Genomic DNA, 6,317 nt, shown 5'->3' with positions numbered 1-6,317 from the left:
AACTACAGGGAGGAAGCGATATAACTGTTGTTTCATGAAAGGCATTGTAATTATTAAGATGAAACAATGGTGAATGATTTGTTGATGAAAAGCTGATATCTTGTCTGTAAACCTTCACTCAATTCACAATAAAAAGTAAAACACACACACACAAAAAAAAAATAAAGCTAAAGTGGATAGAGAGAAATATTGTTAACTGATGGTACGTAGAGGGGATTATAATTACTGTAATAAAACAAGGCGTATGATTTGTTGAATGTAAAACTGATCATCTGCCCTGTAAACTTTCACTCACTCCACAATAAAAACCATAAAAAAAAAAAAAAAAGATTAAAGGAAGACTCATTAACAACCTGCAATATGCAGTTGATACAAACTCGCTTACTGGAAGCAAAGAGGAGTTAAAATATTTACTGATGAAGACCAAAGACCACAGCCTTCAGTATGGATTGCACTTCAATGTAAAGAAAGCAAAAATCCTTACAACTGAATTGATAAATAATATGATCAATTGAGAAAAGATTTAAGTTGTTAAAGACTTCATTTTGCTTGAATCCACACTCTACACTCATGGAAGTAGCAGACAAGAAACGTAATGATGTATTGCATTAGGTAAATCTGCTGCATGAGACCTCTTTGAAGTATTCAAGAGCAAAGATATCAATTTGGGGATTAAGGTGTACCTGACCCAAGCCTTGGTATTTTCATCTGCCTCATACACATGTGAAAGTTGAACAATGAATAAGAAAGACAATAAAATAATCCTTTGGTTTGAATTATGGTGTCGTAGAAGAATATTAAAATTACCATGGGCTGCCAAAAGAAAAACAAGTCTGTGTTAGAAGAAATATGGCCAGAATGCTCCTTAGAGTGGTGAGATTTAAAAATCTCATCTCTCATTATTCAGACATGTTATTAGGAGAGACCAGTCCTGGAGAAGAACATCATGCTAGGTAAAGTGGAGGGTCATCAAAAAAGAGGAAGCTCCCCAACAAGATGGATTGACACAGTGGCAGCAGCAATGGGTTCAAGAGTAACGAGTGTGAGAATGGTGCAGGATGAAGCAGGGTTTCATTCTGCTGTGCATAGGGTCACTAGGAACAAGCGTCAACTCAACTGCACTTAGCAACAACAACATTAGAGAATATAACAAGTTTGATGTACCATTCAAATATACTAAATACAAGTTCTATAAAATGCATGCTTTCAAAACTAATATTTGTCAATATTAAAGCCCATCTCAGCAAGGTTAAAACGTGGCTGCCTCTAGTGAGCATAATTGTTGGGAGGCAAGACTCTAGTGGATTTTTGTTGTTGTTGTTTTAAATCATACTATTTTATTTTTAAAGCATATACATGTATTCGATAAGCTCTGGACTGCGAACCACAAGGTTCAAGGTTCAAGCCCACCAGTTGCTCCGCAGGAGAGATATGAGGCTTTCTGCTCCCGCAAAGATTTAAAGTCTCAGAAACCCTATACAGGGTTGCTATGAATCAGAGCCAACTCAACAGCACTTAACAACAACAATATACAGGTATTATTTTATTAAATAATATTCATCTTTAACACAACTAATGATTAGATGCAAAGGATTATATGTGAGGGATTTTTCATGGGACAATTACATTATCTTTTAATTTCATTTTCTGAAAACTTATATATTAAGTGTGTTCGATATATAAGTATGCTGTGGCATTGTCAAATAAGTTCTAGACAGCTAACCACAATGTTGGTGGTTCAAATCCACCAGCCACTCCTCAGAAACCCTATACAGGGTTGCTATGGGTTGGGATGCATTTAATAGCAAAAGCATGTTAAATATATACATTATAGATAGATAAGGAGCCCTGGTAACAGTGTGGATTAGGCGTTGGGCTGTTAAATCAAAAGTTCAAGCCCACCAATTTCTCTATAGGAGAACCCTATCTAGGGTCACTATGTGTTGGAATCGATTCAGTGGCAGTGGGTTTGTTAATTTGATTTTGATTTTGATAGTCACACAGATACTAAAAGGTCCTGGTGTGGCATTGTAGGATAGGCATTGGGCTGCTAGCCACAATGTTGGCAGTTCAAACCCACCAACTGCTCCTTAGAGACCCTATATTATTATTAAGTACCATCAAGTCAGTTCTGACTCGTAGTGAGCCTGTATAGGGTTTCCGAGGAGTGGCTGGAGAGTTTGAACCGCCAACCTTGTGGTCCAGTGCTTTATCCCACAGTGCCACACCAGGACTCCAGAAACACTAGACAGGGTCACTATGAGTCAGGACCAACTCAAAGGCACTTAAGACCAATAATAACTTCATAACAAGGAGTTCTTGGTGACAAACAGTTAAGCATTCAACTCAGGAATTAAGCCTGGTGACCTGTTGCCCTTGGGGCTCAGTTCTACTCTGACACGCACAGGGTCACTGTGAGTCACAACCAACTCAACAGCAACTAATAACAATTTCATGATAAACGAGGTTGCTGTGAAGTGCTGTCAGGTTAGTTCCAAGTTATAGCGACCCTGTATAAGGTTTCCAAGGAGCAGCTGGTGGGTTTGAACTTCCAACCTTGCTGTTAGCAGTCCAGTGCATATTCTACAGCACTACACCACGACTCCTAATAAAGAGAGTCATATAAATTAAACAAATTTGGCATTTGAAAAATTCATTTTTAAAAATACCTGTAATAGTAAGTACCTTTCCTCCTGTATTTATCAGGATTCAAAAACACATTTTATCTCTGCCCACGATATCTCTTTGTTTTTACAGCAGCCCTTAGTGGTTCCTAATGTGACGCCTTTTGGCTTACGTTCTTCTTTGTTTTCTTTTTTGCAAGGCTTGACAACATGCTTGTGTTGTGACCTTTCCACAGATTATCATGATGTTAAGGGCACATTTTTCTGAGCCTGTTCTAAGAACTCTGCATTTAGAGGATAGAGCGGTAAGCAGATCTCTTCTCTCCCACACATTCTGAAAATGTGAAGTACAGTTATCAAGCTCAAATCATAAAACCCAAGTTGCATGGGGCACAAGAGTGCAAGCTTCCCCAAGCTCTCATCTTGGTAACATCTGCCCTTTGCATGGAACATCCGTGACTGAGCCTGAGGTTGGCTAAGAGTAGGAGATTCTCAGGTCTCTGAAGACTGCTTCAACCTACTTTTGTAAACGTATCTCTTACTTAGTCCTTATCACAGATCTCACTCCAGCCAAATGAACGTTCCTGTGTGTTTCTACCTCCAAGCCTGTACTCTATCTGCTCTCTCCTCCTAGAATGCCATTTCCTAACATCGTCACATGTCCAAATCCTTCAAGAAAAGCTACCATAACAATAATAATAATAAATAAATAAACAACCAACACTTAGATCATTTATTATGTGCCTGGGAGATATTAAAGGAGTTCTGGTGTGGCGCTGTAGGATGAACACTGGACTGCAAACTTAAAGGTAGATGGCTCAAACCTACCAGCTGTTCCTCAAAACCCTATACAGGGTTACTATGAGTCAGAACCAACTTGACAGCACTTTAACAACAACAATAACAAACAACATTAACGAGGAATCATATTCATATATTAAGTATTTTATACCCATTTTGATTTCATCTGCTATCTGTGTTCCAAGGTCCTTCTTCAGAAAATTAGGAACAGGGCTAAGTAGCTTGCCCAAGCTCCCCAAACAAATAAGTAGTGAATGAAGTCAGGCTATGAGCCAAGCCATTTGTCACCAGAATCTATTCTTCACTACTACCCATCCTGGATTCTGGGGAGGCCACAGACATCCTATATATGATTGTCATGGGTAGAAATTATAAGAATAGGTCTCTCTCAGGATTCCCACTCACGCTTCTCACTCCCATCTAAGCTGGTAAGTCTCTGTGTCTCTTGGTCTTAGAGGACAGGTAGGGCCCTGAGTTTTCCTAAACATGACAAAAGTTTGCCAAAAAGAGAAGGGAAAAATGGCCCCAATTTTAGGAGGCTGTTAATGAAACCAATGTTCAGAGCAGAATTTCAGTCCAAAGAACCAACTGTGTATCTGAGATTGACCAAGTGTGAAGACTATTTCTTTGTTCGGGGTTACATGCCGGCATCTACTATGGAACTCCATCAACATGGCTGACTGGCCCCAAGCTCAGACCTTTGCATTGTTCTCTGAACCTGTTTCCCCAGGTTTGGCCTAAGGAATTCAACTAAGAATTTGAGGCATTGAAAAGATGGTGTAACTGGGACAAGAAACATAATAAACTGTATTCATGCCACATAGACTGCAACCCCACCTCTTCTGGGAAGCCTTGGGTACTCCCAGTCAACTGAACTCCCATGTAGTCCTGACTTTCCTCAACCCCAGTTACTTCCCACAGTGCTTTGTCATCATCTGTTCTTCACCTGTTTCTTACTCAGAACTGGGGGTCTTTGAGAGCAGGGGCAGGGTCTTGTTCTATCTTGGACACTCAGCCACTAACACAAGACTTGAAGCAGAAGAGATGCTCAACTAAAGTTGGTGGAAGGGAGAAAGGAAGGACAGCATTTAATAGGCAGCAGATGTCTGACCAGGTTAGAATCAGTTCTTTTGATCTTGGTTTCTAATCATCTCTGACCTAATTCCTAGGTGATCATGAGACCCGACCCACCTCCTCCTAGGGGCAATAAGGTCAGGGTGTGCTGGGAGCCCTCAAGAAACAAGAGGACTGCAAAGTGTTGTTCTCAATGGCATATTGCTAAATTCAGGTTCATGAACCCAATTTGCTTCAACAGATACTCTGCTCTCCACCAATGGTCATGGGTTCATATACTGCCTAAGCCTATAACCAAAAGTTCTCCTGAGAAGATGGTTTCTTGTCCAGCTATGCCATCCTCTCCTTGGACCTCAAAGCAGAGTTGTAACCTATGACTCATCATCATAACCTAGATTCAGTCCTCAACAGTGCAGTTCTCTGCTCCAGAGTCCCGTGTAAACCCTTCCCCTTCTCAACAAGTAGCTGTTTCTGCACCTCAGCTCCTGCCTCGCTTGAAGCGTTTCCAGCTACCTTCTGAGCATCTCTATTTTGAACTCCTACAGGGACCTAGACAGAGGAAACCGACATCTCACCCCTGTACCCAGAAAACTTTTCCCAGTCCTGTATTCTCAGCTCATCCAGGACTTGGAGTCACTCACAGCTGTACCCTCTTCCCACCCCCACACTCCATCAATCCCCACAGCCAGCTCATTTTAACAGCTTTCAGTCTCCTCCCATGTATCCTCCTTCCTGTTTCAGTTCACTCCACACCATCATTCTCTAGGACCATTGTCACAAGCATTCTAACCCTGAGTCTTGCTTTCTTACATGCCAACATACTGCAGCCCAAGTAATGTGATGGTCTGACCATTACAACACCCTCATCCTCCAGGGCAAAGTCCACCATGACCAGGCCTCCATCATCAGATACCAACCCACCTTTCTACTTGCTTCCTTCCTCTCTTCCAGCCCCGCAGTCCACTGATCTACTAGTTAGTCCCCACAGGAACCATCCTTCTTGCTTCTTCCACCCCTTTGCACACATTATGACTTCTGCCTGAAATACTTTTCCCCCTCCTCTGCCTACTAAATTTCTCTATATTTCCTTCAAAAAAAATGTTTTCTTCTTCTTCCCTCTCACAGTAGAATGTAAAAAGCATATATTAGAACCTACATCACACTGCATTATAATTACCCATTTATAGTATCTATCTCACCCACTAGATGATGCACACCTTGATTCAAGTGCTATCTTGTCCCTCTTTGTATCAACAGTTATTAGGTGTGGCAGGGACATATGTCTGAGGCAGGTTCTCTAGAGAAGCAAAACCAGTAGTGCTGTAGGATCAGCACTGGACTGCTAACCACAAAGTCAGTGCTTCAAACCCACCGGCTGCCCCTTGGAAATACGTATATTGTTGCTGTTAAGTGTCGTCAAGTTGGTTCTGACTACTAGTGAACCTGTATAGGATTTCTGAGGAGTGACTGGTGAGTATGAATTGCCGGTCTTGTGGTTCTAACTGACCTTACAGTCCAGTGCTTATCCTACAGCACCACATTAGGAATATGTATGTACAGTTGTTGTTGTTAAGTGCCTTTGAATCAGTTCTGACTCATCGCAACCCTGTATAGGGTTTCCCAGGAACATCTAGTGAATTTGAACTGATGATTTTGCAGTTCAAACTGACCTTATATGTTGCTAAATGCCACTGAGTTGGTTGTGACTCATAACAACCCTGTATAGAATTTCCAAGGAGCAGCTAGGGGGTTTGAACCACTGATCTTATGGTTAGCACTCCTATAGCACCACACCAAGAGTATATACATATAGAGAGA

This window comes from Chrysochloris asiatica, unplaced genomic scaffold, assembly GCF_000296735.1.
Source record: "Chrysochloris asiatica unplaced genomic scaffold, ChrAsi1.0 scaffold00081, whole genome shotgun sequence".
In the NCBI taxonomy this organism is placed as follows: Eukaryota; Metazoa; Chordata; class Mammalia; order Afrosoricida; family Chrysochloridae; genus Chrysochloris; species Chrysochloris asiatica.
The sequence above is the reverse complement of the archived record's forward strand: the minus strand, read 5'-3'. Positions refer to the sequence as shown.